This window comes from Macaca nemestrina, chromosome 17, assembly GCF_043159975.1.
Source record: "Macaca nemestrina isolate mMacNem1 chromosome 17, mMacNem.hap1, whole genome shotgun sequence".
Lineage (NCBI taxonomy): Eukaryota > Metazoa > Chordata > Mammalia > Primates > Cercopithecidae > Macaca > Macaca nemestrina.
Window position 1 is genome coordinate 59985103 of NC_092141.1, and position 15141 is coordinate 60000243.

Here is a 15141-nt window from a genome sequence, read left to right on the forward strand (position 1 = left end):
CCAGCTGGTCACAGCCTCAAGGGTGAGGTCACGGGGCCTCTGTGGTCAAAATCCAGGATCTCCAATTCCCAATTCCATCCTGACTCCATCTCACCATTCTGCAAGCTGGTGTCAATTCAACCACTCTTCATATAGTCTGCTCAAGAGAAGGAAAAGATGAGGAATGAGAAAGAGAAAACATTAAAGACAGTAATTCTTCCTTCAAAAAAACAGGGAAAGGTAAATATTCCATAGGGCTCCAACAGTAAGGAAGGAAAAAAAGATGGGAGCGCCAGTCATGCGGCCATTGGCCATGTGGCTACAGCTTCCTCTTCCACCTGCCCAGTCCTTATTCTCCTGTCTTCAGGCAGGCTCTCACTGGTTGGGGTTCTGGATCCAGAGCGGCAACTCTAATCTCTGTTCCTGAGGCTCTTGAACCCTTGGTGGGACTCTGATTAGAGTAGCAGTTTCTTCAGCCCACCGTTCCACAGGGTACAATGTGCCCCAGATGTTCTCTGGTTCCTCCTGTACCTTTCCTGGCCACCACAGGGTGTGGTAACAATCACAGGACTCCCTGAGTCTCAGGGTCAGTCATCAGCCTGACACTCTGACTCCCTTTTCTGTCTCTTCCTAATGCCATAAGGAGCCTGAAATGGCAGGGTAGAAATCTCAGCTTATAAAGGGATTATGACATTGTGCCCTGTGGCTTCCTTCCTTCCCTCCCTCCCTCCTTCTCTCTCTTTCTCTTTCTTTCTTTCATTCTCTTTCTTTCTTTCTCTTTCTTTTTTCTTTCTTTCTTTCTCTTTCTTTCTTTTTCTTTCCTTCCTTCCTTGCTTCCTTCCTTCCTTCTTTCCTTCTTTTGCTTTTTTTCTTCTTTTTTTCTGAGACAGAATTTTGCTCTTGTTGCCCAGGCTGGTGTGAAATGGCCTGATCTTGGCTCACTGCAACCTCCACCTCCCAGGTTCAAGTGATTCTCCTGCCTCAGTCTTCCCAAGTAGCTGGGATAACAGGCATGCACCACCATGCCCGGCTAATTTTGTATTTTTAGTAGAGATGGGGTTTCTCCATGTTGGTCAGGCTGGTCTCGAACTCCCGACTTCAGGTGATCTGACTGCCGTGGCCTTCCAAAGTGCTGGGATTACAGGTGTGCGCCACTGCGCCCAGCAGGTAGCATTCCTTTGTTGCATGCCCAGACCTTCACACTGTTGATTAGGAGGACAAGAATGATCATTCTGAGAGTGGGTCATTGATGCCATCTGAGCCATCCTTTCCCTCCTCTAGCCTAGAGATCCTCGAGTTTTTTAGCCATGAAGGGAAAACACTGTAAGTTGTTTCTGGTTCCATTCACAGCACAGCCAGCAACCTTTCTGACATCACTTAGTCTTTGCAAAGTGGTGTCCACCTACCTGGCACCACCCTGGGTCTTTACTAGAACAGCCTATCACTCTGTAAAGCCACTTGCTTCTAGATAACAGACACATGGTGAGATCAGCAAATCCTGTTGACATTAGCCCCAACCTTATTTCTTTTTGTTTCTTTGGTAGTTTTATTTTGAAGAATTTTAGATTTACAGAGGAGTTGCAAAGTTAGTACTGAGAGTTCCCTTAACCCAGGTTCCCCTAATGTTAACATCTTCATAACCCTGGTACTTTTAAAATTAAAAATTAGCATTTGTGTAACACTGTTAACTGAACTCCAGACTTTATTTGGATTTTCCTAGCTTTTTCACTAATGCCATTTTTCTGTTACAGGACCCACATTGCATTTAATGCCTTACTTCTTTTGCTGGGAAGAGCTTCTTGGTTGGAGCTAGCCTGGTCTAGGACACCACAGTTGCCTAGAAGACATCCCACGAGTCCATAGATGGTGGTGTTGGCAGGGAATGCAAACTCAATTCCTGAAAAAGTGCCTATTCCAGTGAGGACAATTCTGTGTCCCTTCCATTGACCTGCCACCAGAGAACTGGATGGTTGCCTTGAGGTCTGGTACTGTATGAGGGGCTCAGGGTTTCACCATTGCCAGCTCACTGGGCAGTAGCAGAGCTACATTGGCCTTGATGAAGAGAAGTCCATGCTATTCTACCCAGGCATAGCCTCTATTCCTGCTTCTCTGTCTGCTTTGTTTCATGAGCTCTAGACAGCCCCTTGGTCCCTGTCTATGGCTTGTGAAAAGTCTCTTTTGCAGGGAGCCTTCTGGTAAACCTGTTTGTGATGTGGATTTTCAGTTTCCAGGTTCACCCAAAGAGGTCCAGCCACAAAGCTCTCCCCAGATCTCCTTGTCTTCAATTCACTTATACTCCAAGATCTTGATCATCTGAATCAAACCTTAATTGCGTCCCAAGAATCAGAGAGGAAGAAATTCCATTCTCTGCTGACTTTCAGGGCCACCCTCAGAACGTCAGTTTCCAGAGAAAGGAGAATCACTATGATCCAGCCACCCGAAGTGATTAGGAACTGAATTGGGAAGGAAGGGTAAGAATGGAGAGGAGATGAACTGGAGAGGTAGTGAAGAAGTAGAATTTTCAGGACCTAGAGATTGACTGAATGTTGGAAGGATGGAGAAGAAATTATCAAGGATGACTTCTGGTTTCCTCTGTGGATGACTAGGTGAATGGTAGTGTCACCAGTTGGAAAGCCCTCCCCACTAGGTGATCCCACGTGACTCCATAGGCTTCTCCTCCTCCCTTTGCACACCTGTTGAGGATCACTGAGAGGTAGCAGCTGATACAACAAAAGTGGGCGAGATTGACCAAGAGGACTGTGTGGATTGAGAGAAGGAGGGTCAAGAATAGAGTTTGGAGGAACTCCAGAAACTCAGGCTGGGGTGGGTAAAGAGGAGTGTGAAGAAGACCAAGCATAGAGGGTCAGACGTGTGAGGCTGTTGGCAGAAACCACATAATTGAGATTCCAATGGTCCTGAGCAGTAAAAGGATGCCAAGCCAGGAAAAGGGAGTAAGCGAAAGGGAATGCTCTTGAATGCCTTGATTTCCATGTCAAGTAACATGGAACGGAATCATTCTCAAGTTTTCAATTCTGTATCACTCTCCTTCCACACTGCACCAGAGACTCCCAGGATGGGATTCCTCGGCCTTACAAGGCGGGGAGGGGGAACAGCGGACTGGCTAATGTGGTCTCAGCTCCTGGAGCTGGCAGCAGCTAGAAATCCTTCCTAGTAGGTTAGACAGCCCCGCCCCACCCACCCTTGGGCCTTCCGGATCTTACCCATGAAGCCAGCAAGGAGTGAGGTGGGGACAGGGATTACCCCACCATGACCTTAGTACCTCTGGAAAAGTAAGTCACAGCCTCTTGCCTCCCAACGCCACCGCCCCCACCCCCCGCCCACACACAATTCCCTACTTGACCTTGAGGCCTGGGGACAGAACCAGCTTTATAGGCGTTCAACCTCTACTGTCACACAGGGTCTCCTGCTTAGAAGGGCGCATGCTAGATTTAACACTCTGCTGTCCTCATCTAGAAATTCTTAATAATTTTTTAACAAGACCTACACATTTTCATTTTACACTGGGCTCCACACATTCTGTGGCTGGTCGTGTGTAGGGAGACAGAGGCCCTGGTCTGATGGAAGAGGTAGGATATTCATGCAGGGGCAGAGTTGCAGGCAGGGTTTGAATTAAGCACCAAAAATATCTTGCTCCCTGCCCTCCTCTCCCTCCTCCTTCATTTCTGACAGAAGCTGGGGTAGGAGAAGGGCAGGGAGGTGACTTTGGAGTAGTTACTCATCGTCCCCTTGGCCCCTCTGATTTTCTTATTCTCTACCAGACCACGGAAATGGGAGAGGTGGGGGACTGATCGCCTGCAGCATCAGAACTGAGGAAGCAGGGACCAGGGAAGCCGGGAGAGGAGAGAGAAGGAAGAAGAACCACGTACGCACGGCCTTGCCGCTCCCCTGCTCCCCCCCACCGGCAGCCCATCTAATCACACTAATTCCTAAGCAAGCTAATTCCTGATGGAGCCACCCTCTAAAGCTCTCACATGTTCATCTGTTTATCGCTTTACTGCCTCTGCCTGGTCCTCAGTTAAAGCTTGGTCACCTTTTACCCTGATGATTCCACAGTCTCCTGCGAAACTCCCCACCTTCCTAGCCCGGCTGCAGCCCACTCTGCCCTCGGCTGCTGGTAGGTTCTCTGCAGCTCCCTTGCTTAAGGCCCTTCTTCACTCTCCACCTCCTGTGAGACCAAATCTAGACTCCTGGGCACCAAAGCCACCAAGGCCCTTCCACATGAGGGGCCCTTATACCTCTGGGGCCTCAGCTCTGCCTCCTACTCACCCCCAACCCCTACCCTGGCTCCCTAGGCTCCACGCATTCAATATGGAGCTTCTTTTATTCCTTGACCAGTTTATGCAGGGCTTGAAACACCCCCCCAGCCTGCTGCCGCTTCTTCATCTAGCTAATCCGGATAGTAAGTCACAACTAGGTTGAAACATCACTTTAAGCTTTCTCTGGCTTCTTGAGTCCCTAGAGACTTTGTGACTGAATGAAGAAGTAATGAAAAATTAGGGAGTTCAAAATTCAAGAGGTGTAAAAGGGTACAGTGAACAGTCTCTCCCTCCTTTTCTCTCTCTGGTTTCATTCCTGGAGAAATCAATGTTCCAGTTTCTCATGCAGCCTTGCAGAGATATTTTATGCACACACAAGCCATATAAATGTTCTCCCCTTTTTACAGAAATGGTAGCACTCCCATGCTATTCCGAGCTTTCGTCTGGATTTCTTTTTATACCTTACCTACACCTGTATTTCACTTACATTTCATCCACATATACTCCTGAGCCTTGCTTTTCATTTTACACTGTACTTTAGTCTTTGATTTATCGGTCAAGATTTCAAACTCCTTGAGGGCATGGAGCAAGTCTTGTTTGTTTGTTTGTTTGTTTGTTTGTTTTTGAGATAGTCTCACTCTGTCGCCCAGGCTGGAGTGCCGTGGCACGATCTCAGCTCACTGCAACCTCCGCCTCCCAGGTTCAAGCAATTCTCCTGCCTCAGCCTCCCGATTAGCTGGGATTATAGGCATGCACCACCACACCCAGCTAATTTTTGTATTTTTAATAGTGATGGGGTTTCACCATGTTGGCCAGGCTGTTCTCAAACTCCTGACCTCAAGTGATCCATCGACCTTGGCCTCCCAAAGAGCTGGGATAACAGGCGTGAGCCACTGCACCCAGCTAAGTCTTTTTTAAATTTTGTATTTCTAGCACCAAGAGCATGGTAGGTGTTAAAAGACTATGTGTGGGCCAGGCGCATTGGCGCATGCCTGTAATCCCAGCACTTTCGGAGGCCAGGGCTGGCAGATCGCTTAAGCCCAGGAGCTCAAGACCAGCCTGGGCAACATGGCAAAATCCCATCTCTACAAAAAATACAAAAATTAGCCAGATGTGGTGGCACATGCCTGTGGTCCCAGCTACTTGGGAGGCTGAGGTGGGAGGGTTGCTTGAACCCAGGTGGTCAAGGCTGCAGTGAGCCATGATCACATCACTACACTCCAGCCTGGGCATTGGAGTGAGATCCCATCTCAAAAAAAAAAAAAAAAGACTGTATGTATTTTATAACTTATAGGCTTACACAGGACACAGTGGTCTGCACCTGTAGTCCTAGCTGCTCAGGAGGCTGAGGCAGAAGGATCACCTAAACCCAGAAATTTGGGGCTACAGCGTGCTATGCCCTGGGCCCCTTCACCAGAATAAAACCATTGGAAGAGGCTTTCAGACTGCTGTGAGGAGAAAGAGAGGTTCTTCCTATGCTACTGGGCATAGAAAGAGATGGAAATGTAAAGGAGGTCTCAGAGAAGCTGGAGCTAGGAGAAGAAGGCCAGCTGGGATGGTAGTGAGTGTCTAAGTGTTTTACCAACTATGGGTTCTAGAATCAAGTTAGTAGATCGTGACCGGTTTAAAAAATATAAACTACATAGAAAATATCAGAGGCTGGGTGTGGTGGCTCATGCCTGTAATCCCAGCACTTTGGGAGACTGAGACAGACGGATCACCTGAGATCAGGAGTTCGAGACCAGCCTGACCAACACGGTGAAACCCTGTCTCTACTAAAAATACAAAAATTAGCCAGGTGTGGTGACTCGCACCTGTAGCCCCAGCTCCTGGAGAGGCTGAGGTGGGAGGATCATTTGATCACAACACTGAACTCCAGCCTGGGCAACAGAGTGAGACCTTGTCTCAAAAGAAAAAAAAAAAAAAAAAAAAAGGAAAGAAAAGAAAAGAAAAAATAGAGGGTACTTTTACATGTGTAAGGGTAAATATTATTTCTTTTTATTTATTTGAGACAGGGTCTTGCTGTGTCACTCGGGTTGGAGCGCAGTGGCCTGATCACAGCTTACTGCAGCTTCAACCTATGGGGCTCAAGTGATCCTCTTCCTTCAGCCTCCTCAGTCACCATGACTAGAGGAGCACATGCCACCAAGCTCGGCTAATTTTTTAATTTTTTGTAAAGAGGAGGTCTCACTACATTGCCCAGGCTGGTCTCAAATTCCTGGGCTCAAGTGATCCTCCCACCTCAGCTCCCACAAAGTGTTGGGATTATAGGTGTGAGCCATCACGCCAAGTCAAATATTATTTTTGTTTAATTTACTATTTTTTGTTTGTTTGTTTTTACAAGGTTAGTCAAGTGAAGCAGTGGGAGTGGAGTACATATTGTTTCTTAAACCTTTATTTCAGTTTTGTGCATGTGTGTATGTGTATACTGGTTTCTGATGAAAAACAGGTATCTTACTGAGAGTCTTAGTACAAACGAACAAAAAATGGTGAAAGTCACGGAGAAATAATGAAAAAGCTCATGGTGAGTAAAGTCCTAAACTGGGAATGAGGATTCACAGACGAACCAAGCCTCAGAGAGGAAGGCAGGGTACCTTTTGTGGAGCTCAATCTCCATCTGAGTGCAGAAATCTTCCTACACTCACAACTGACAAACAGCTTTGAGCCTCTCTGGAAGACTTCAGGGACCAGCAGCTCAGTATTTCTCAAGCATGTTGAAACCACCTTTGCAAAGATTCTGACAGTAAAAGAAATCTGACATGGCCAACTCCATCTTGCTTCTAGCCTCACAGATGGGCTGTCTTTGGCTCATTCCTGCACAAAGGCCAAACTAAACATGAGAGGAATTTGGTTTATAGTTTAACTTGAAAGCAAGGATGATAATGGTCCCTCCCTAAAACTAACCTCCTCCTTGCTCAGGGACCAAAAATGTAGGCATAGTTCCTATAATCCTTTATTGCTCAGAGGTCATGTGGTCAGAGGTCACAAGATTTGTGATTTGCCCGCCCTGTAGATAACATCACTACTGTAAAACCTAGGCTTGGTCTTTTGAGATGCATTCTGGCAACTGACAGATCCCACCTAGATCAGTGATTCATGACTTAACTGGGCCTGTGGCCCCACCAAGAGGCAGATGCAGCACAGAAGGACCATTTTCCACACCCCTGTGATTTAATCCCTAACCAGTCAGCAGTGCCCATTCCTAGCCCCCTGCTCATCAAATTGTTCGTAAAAACCCCAATTTATGAGCCTTCAGGGAGATTGATTTGAGTAATAACTCCATCTCCGGGCTGGGCACAGTGGCTCACGCCTGTAATCCCAGCACTTTGAGAGGTCGAGGCGGACGGATCACCTGAGGTCAGGAGTTCAAGACCAGCCTAGTCAACATGGCAAAACCCCATCTCTACTAAAAATACAAAAATTAGCCGGGTGTGGTGGTGCATGCCTGTAATCCCAGCTACTTGGGAGGCTGAGGCAGGAGAATCGCTTGAACCCAGGAGGCAGATTGCAGTGAGCCAAGATCACACCACTGCACTCCAGCCTGGATGACAGAATGAGACTCTGTCTAAAAAAATAAAATAAAATAACTCCATCTCCCATGTGGCAGACCTCGTGTCAATTGAACTCTTTCTTTAATGCAATGCTAAGGTCTTGGAGAATTGATTTGGTCTGTGCAGTGGGCAGGAAGAACCCCCTGGGTAATTACAGTGTTCTGCCAATGGACAGCTCAAGTTGTTAGAACGTTCATCCTCTTTGCCCCTCTAACTTCCACCCATGAGTTCTAATTCTCCACCTCTGTTGTAATCCAGACTAGGAACAAATAGGCAAATAAACTAAGAAAGCTATCTTGTGACCTCTAAGTTTCGTTTTCCTCTTGGTATAAGTATTTGTGTTTCTCAAGTATCTGAGCTTCCACAGACTTCACTATTCTAGTTGTTTCTCTACCAGTTACCATTCTTGACTATATTATGGATCAGATATAGATATAAGCACTTTTCATTTCTATTTTGCTAATTCTCACAACACTGCTATGCAAAAGGTACTGTTATTATCCTTTTGCATATAAGGCTCAGAACACTTAAATTGCTTACCCAAATTACACAGCCAGTTAGTGGCAGGATGAAATTTACCAATGTCTTTGTGTGATACCTAGAATTGATCTCAATCCTCCAGATGTGGTTTGACTGGCCCAAAGCAGAGAATCTTTATCCTGACTTCCCCTTGGTGGGCAAACTTTTCTTTTATTTAAAATAGAGATGGGGTCTCACTATGTTGCCCAAGCTGGTCTCAAACTCCTGGTCTCAAGTGATCCTCCTGCCTCGGCCTCCCAAAGTGCTAGAATTGCAGGCATGTGCCACCTTGCCCAGCCTAACATTCTTATGTATGTCTCTAGGTGCACATATGCACACATTTCTGTGAATATATGGGCAAGAGAGAAATTGCTAAATCACAGGGTCTAGCATTTCCAAGTTTAGTAACATCAAACTGTCTTCCACCAATTTACACTCCTACGAAGGTTCATATTATTCCATATTCTTAACATACAGCATTGGCATTCTGGTGAGTGTGTAGTGGTATCTGATTGAGTTTTTAATTTGCATTTGCATGATGACTAATGATCTCTTGCATCTTTTCATATGTATATCAGTTATTTTCAGTTTCCTTTCTCAGTGAAGTGCCTGTTCAAGCCTTTTGTTATTTTTCTATTAGATTGTCTTTTCTTATTGATTTTTAGGATTTTTCTTCTTCTTCTTTTTTCTTTTTTAAACCCAAACTGACCATGTATTTTCCCTACTTTATTTTATTTTTGACACAGGATCTCGCTCTGTCACCAAGGTTGGAGTGCAGTGGTGCAATCATGGCTCACTGAAGCTTTGACCCCAAGGGCTCAAGCCATCCTCCTGCCTCAGCCTCCTGAGTAGCTGGGACCACAGGTGTGCACCACCACACTCAGCCAATTTGTGTATTTTTAGTAGAGATGGGTTTTTGTCATATTGCTCAGGCTGGTCTCCAACTCCTGGGCTCAAGTAATGCCTGCCTCAGCCTCCCAAAGTGTTGGGATTACAGGTGTGAGCCACCACTCCTGGCTGGATTTTTCTATTGTAATCTATATTTATTTGTCAGTTATGCATTAAAAATGTCTTTTCCTGGCTGGGCGAGGTGGCTCACGCCTGTAATCCCAGCACTTTGGGAGGCCAAGGTGGGCAGATCGCTTGAGCTCAGGAGTTCGAGACCAGTCTGGGCAACATGGTGTAACCCTGTCTCTACTAAAGATACAAAAATTAGGCCGGGTTCAGTGGCTCACACCTGTAATCCCAACACTTTGGGAGGCCGAGGCGGGTGGATCACCTGAGGTCAGGAGTTCGAGACCAGCCTGGCACCAGTACCGAACTACCGCAATTTCTATAGCTTGCAGTTGATAATAAGCTTTACGGTCTGGTGGAGCAAATCCTTTCATCTCTCATGGCTAGGCATTTTTGAGGCTGGGATTGCTCATACACACAGATCCATTCAACCGTTTAGGGAGTGTGGGGTGGGGTAGGGTGGGGAGGACGGGTGCTCAGGGGAGAGGTGGGAGAACAGCGCAAGGATCCCCTCTGTTTCTGTGGCATCCTCCCAAGGGGCGGGAACGTATAACCAGTGCCAATCACCATGTAGGGAGATCATAAATGCGTCAGCGGGCTCCCTTGTCACTTATCCTAGAGGGACAGGCACCTCACAAAACCCAGATGCTGATCCAAAGAAGCTGCTTCACACACGTCTCTCTTATACAATCCTAAAGGTATGCCCTTCCTCGCAAAGCACGTGTGCCTGCTCAGCACCCTAAACACGGATCCTGGACCAGAGCGGGTGAGGACTCCCTTAAGACGCCCTGGCGAGCTGAAGAATCGGTCCCTTAGTCAAGAAACTGTTTTTCTTTTCTTTTCTTTTTTCTTTTCTTTCTCTCTCTCTCTTTCTTCCTCCTGTTCCCCCCCTCCGCCCCGCCCCCGCACCTTCTCTCTCTCTGTCTCTCTCTCTCTCTCTGTCTCTCCTCTTTCACCAGCTGCAGCATCTAAGGGACTGTCCTCCCCTCCCCTCCCCTTTTTCTTTTCTTTTTCCTTTCTTTTCCCTTTCCTTTCCCTTCCCTTTCCCCTCCCTTTCCCTTTCCTTTCAAGTCTCGCTCTGTCTCCCAGGCTGGAATTCACTGGCGCGATCTCGGCTCACTGCAACCTCCACTTCCCGGGTTCAAGCCATTCTCCTGCCTCAACCTCCCTAGTAGCTGAGATTACAGGCGCGCGTCACCACGCCCGGCTAATTTTTGTATTTTTAGTTGAGACGACAGCTCACCATCTTGGCCAGGCTGGTCTCGAACTCCGGCCTCCCAAAGTGCTGTGATTACAGGCGTGAGCCACCGCATACAGCCTAAGGGACTGTTTTCTGACTGACAGACACAGACGACCTCACTCAGCACCCGACAACCAACACAAACACACTAGGGTGCGTGCCGGACCCCAAGAAAATACCCCTCTGGGGACTGCAGCCTCGTTATTGTTCGTGACCAATCGGAGTCCCGCAGGCGCCATTTCCCCGCCCCTTGGTTCGGTCGAGCCACTTCGTTGGCGGCTCAGGCAGCAGTAACGTATCGCGCTTGCTCAGTAGCCAATAAGAAACATGCCGGCCCCCTCGGCCCCCGGGGACCTCCTAGACCGGCCGACCTATCTATGCCCAGCCCGAAGCAGCATCCTCCGGATCCTTCGGGTTCTTTCGGAAGTTTCCCTCCAGGGTAAAGTCGCGTTCGCTCTCCCAGCAACACATTTTTCTGCCCGACTCTCGCGCGTGCGCACTGACACGCTTAGGACGGCCCTGAAATGAAAACATCTTGAGAGAGGAGGAGGGACCCTAAGCCGCTGCCTGACCGGTCACTGGGGATACCTACACAACCCGAGGTGGCCGCTGCCGGAAGCGGTCCCCAAAACAGGAATTGCAGGACCAAAAGATATGGCGAGGTCCCACCGAGATTTGAACTCGGATCGCTGGATTCAAAGTCCAGAGTGCTAACCATTACACCATGGGACCTGCTGGCTGCTTTAGACGGCCACGAGTCTCCTCAAGCCAGGAGAGCTCTGGGCGGTCTTTCCACAGAGGCGGCCGTGTCCGCGTTTGCCAGACTGGGCCCTGGGCCGGGGACTCACGGGCTGCGCGGCGAGGGCTTCTGCGTCCTTCCCTTTCCAGGCGTTTCTGGTCCTGGGGTTATCCTGTCTTCCTGCGCTCCTCCAGGGGCTGGGAGGTCGGAAAGGCAGCAGGCTGGCAGGGTTGGCTATGTGGGGCCGGAATGGGTCCGGGGAAAGCCTGCTCCAACCTCAGTTCCAGCGCAGGAGGCGCGGCGCACGGAGCCTGGGTTGTTTGTTTATTTACGTTAGGGGGGTACTTTAGAAGAGGTGTTTTGGCCAAGCGGGAAGGGAAGCGGACTGGCAAGTGGGGTACTAACGGTTCAAACCCCAGGCGCCCCAGGGACGCGGGAACGGAGACTTTGAAATTTGCGCCGGCAGCCTGACCGCGTCGGTGCGAGTCCTACTGTTTCACGTGGCTAGAGCTCTCAAGGGGAAACCGTTCCAAAGTTTCGCCTCCACTTGCTTGTGTGCCTAATTAAAAACCACCAAGTGGGACTGCTGAGATAACACCCAGATACCCTTCCTTGCTGGGCGATTATCCTTAACTTTAGGATTAAATCAGATCGTTGAAAAAGACATTCCCCTCTGGGCTCTCTCCCACATTTTAGTGAATGTCTATGTAAACGGATGTTTCTGCAGGTCAATCTGGCTACATTTAATTTTTACACGCCGTATGACTCAGCAGTTTCACCTTTGAGACTAACCTACGGAAACACCAAGGCAAGTGCCAAGACACATGTACCAGGATGTTCTCAGCTGTGTTATTTATAATAGTAAAAAACAAAATAAATGTCCAAGTGAAAATTGGTTAATAACAATATCTACACAATATTGTGCAAGAATTTAGGGAATAACTTATTGTAATGATATAAAAAGATATACAGGCCGGGTGCGGTGGCTCAAGCCTGTAATCCCAGCACTTTGGGAGGCCGAGGCGGGCGGATCACAAGGTCAGGAGATCGAGACCATCCTGGCTAACACGGTGAAACCCTGTCTCTACTAAAAACAAAAAAAACTAGCCGGGCGAGGTGGCGGGCGCCTGTAGTCCCAGCTACTCGGGAGGCTGAGGCAGGAGAATGGCGTAAACCCAGGAGGCGGAGCTTGCAGTGAGCCGAGATCGCGCCACTGCACTCCAGCCTGGGGGACAGAGCAAGACTCCGTCTCAAAAAAAAAAAAAAAAAAAAAAAAAAAAAAAAAAAAAAAAAAAAAAAGATATACAGGCCCAAACAAAACTACTTGCCAATTATGCATAAAAATAATAAAATCAACTTACCAGTTAGTATGTATACATACCAATTTGTATAACAATATAATAACAGGTAAAATCTACTTACCAATTTGTATGTATAATAGTGTTGTACCAATTAGTGTGTATAATAATATAGTATATATTAATTATATAACAATTATATAAAAATAAAATACATCATTAATAATATATACTAATGTCTAATTCATATATAATATATACTAACAAAATATAGTAATATGTATAATATCCCATGACTTATAAACAAAGTTATACATGTGTGTAATGAACATTTACCATTTATTTGACTTGTGACATCTGACTTCCTTTCTTGAGGGCACCAACACTGTGTAGATCTGGGTGACAGCCGCTGTGCCCCGAGGTAGATTAACTCACTCTCCAGCAGTCAGAATGAGACGTAACTTGACCAATTAGACTTAAAATCCAGAGACTGATGCCCACAAGCAAGGGCATTTTAGAACTCGTTCTGCTGCTAGTGTTGGCTGTGACACCCAGTGTCCCAGGGGCAGTGGGGGCAGCCAGGCCATGCCCATTGGCAGCAGAACTGGCATCCTAACCACACGGCCTAGGATCCTTAGCTTGCCTGAGGTCCTGGCTGCCCAGTTCCCCTTGGGCTTTGTCCATCTTCCTGAGTTTGCTTTTCTAGCCTCTCTCTGGGGCTCTGAGCTATCTCACATCCCTCCAATAAATCTCTTTTCTTGCTTAATGTACCCAGTCATTTTCTGTTGCATGCAGTCAAGACCATGGTAGCCTAAATCTGAAATGCTCTGTTGATGATTTATCTCTGGGGAGTAAATTTATAAGGACTTTTCTGTTTTTCCATATTACTTGAAGAAAAATAACTCTTGTATATGGTCAGAAGAAACAGTAAAGATTTTCCATTTTGAGAAACAAACTAATCTCCCCTTAAGCTCCTATGGCTTAAGGGTGAGTTATTAAGGCTGAAGTTGAATGACTTCAGTCAGCATCTTTGGACTCAGCTTTCCTGTTTATTTCTTCCTTACGAGGGTTCTGTGAGCACCAGTGAGAGTGCATTGAAATTAAAATCTCAAAAGCTACTGTAGAAACCCTAAAGGGTCATGATGATATTCTTTGACAATGCATAGGAGATAATTCCTTCTGTCCAATGTGAGGGTGAAGGTGACTCCACCCTCCTACTTCCACTTCTCCCTACTCCCATTCCCTAGCTCTGTCTCTTTTCTATTTTCTTTTCTTCCCCTTCCCCTTCCCCTTCCCCTTCCCTTTCCCCTTCCCTTCCTTTCTTTCTTTATGTTTTTTTTGAGACGGAGTCTGGCTCTGTTGCCCAGGCTGGAGTATAGTGGCATGATCTCGGCTCACTACAACCTCTGCCTCCTAGGTTCAAGCGATTCTCCTGCCTCAGCCTCCCGAGTAGCTGGAACTACAGATGTGCATCACCACCTTGCCCAGCTAATTTTTGTGTTTTTAGTAGAGATGGAGTTTTGCCATGTTGGCCAGGTTGGTCTCCTCAAACTCCTGGCCTCAAGTAATCCACCTGCCTCTGCCTCCCAAAGTGCTGAGATTACAGGCCTGAGCCACTGCGCCCGGCCACATTTACTAATTTTTTAATGATAAGAGAGAAAAGGGAGACAGAATGTAATCTTCCTTCCCCAGAATAACTAGTTTCTATTAACATAAAGCCACAGTTCATGACATTGTAAAGATGGCAACCCATAGCATCTTTGAGAACAGACCCAGCCTCCCCAAGTGGCTCCTGAAGCATGGGAGAGTCCTAGGTTCTGCTAGAGGTGGAATCAGTGTGGCTTCAGCCCTGGCACTGAGACTGAGGGCTGAATCAGGCAGAGGGGGAGAACAGTGAGGCCACAGGTTAGGAAGGACCTGAAGAAAGGCTGGGCGCGGTGGCTCATGCCTGTAATCCCAGCACTTTGGGAGGCCAAGGTGGGTGGATCACCTGAGGTCTGGAGTTCCAGACCAGCCTGACCAACATGGAGAAACCCCGTCCCTAGTAAAAATACAAAATTAACCAGGTGTATTGGCGCGTGCCTGTAATACCAGCTACTCGGGAGGCTGAGGCAGGAGAATCGCTTGAACCTGGGAGGCAGAGGTTGCCGTGAGCCAAGATTGCGCCATTGCACTCCAGCCTGGGCAAAAAGAGCAGAACTCTGTCTAAAAAGAAAGAAAAGAAAAGAAAAGAAAAAACCAACAAATATACATGTATATGAATATGAATATTCCTTTTCTTTTTTCTTGTGTAGAGATAGAGTCTTGCTATGTTGCCCAGGCTAGTCTCCAACTCCTGGGCTCAAGTGATCCTCCTGCCTTGGCCTTCCAAAGTGACAAGATTATAGATGTGAGCAACTGAGCCCAGCACATATTCTTTTTCTTAAAAAAGAAAAAATCAAAACACTGTTCTGCACCTTGTTTTATTAGCACCATATGTTGCATATGTTGAAGATTGTTCAATAACAGAATATATAAAATCTAT

General features: G+C 47.2%; 1 protein-coding gene and 1 non-coding gene across 2 annotated transcripts in view; both read right to left on the reverse strand.

The window, feature by feature from the left end:
- LOC105472340 (ABI family member 3) overlaps nt 1–10745 on the reverse strand; it is a 35386-nt gene extending 24641 nt beyond the window's left edge. The window contains exon 1 of the mRNA XM_071082984.1: nt 10584–10745. The gene's annotated coding sequence lies outside the window, so the exon portion shown is untranslated. The remainder of the gene's footprint in view (nt 1–10583) is intronic.
- A 495-nt stretch (nt 10746–11240) lies between these two features.
- On the reverse strand, nt 11241–11312 carry TRNAQ-UUG (transfer RNA glutamine (anticodon UUG)). Its single transcript has one exon. It is a non-coding gene; the product is annotated as a tRNA-Gln (tRNA).
- Between the last annotated feature and the right edge of the window lie 3829 nt (nt 11313–15141).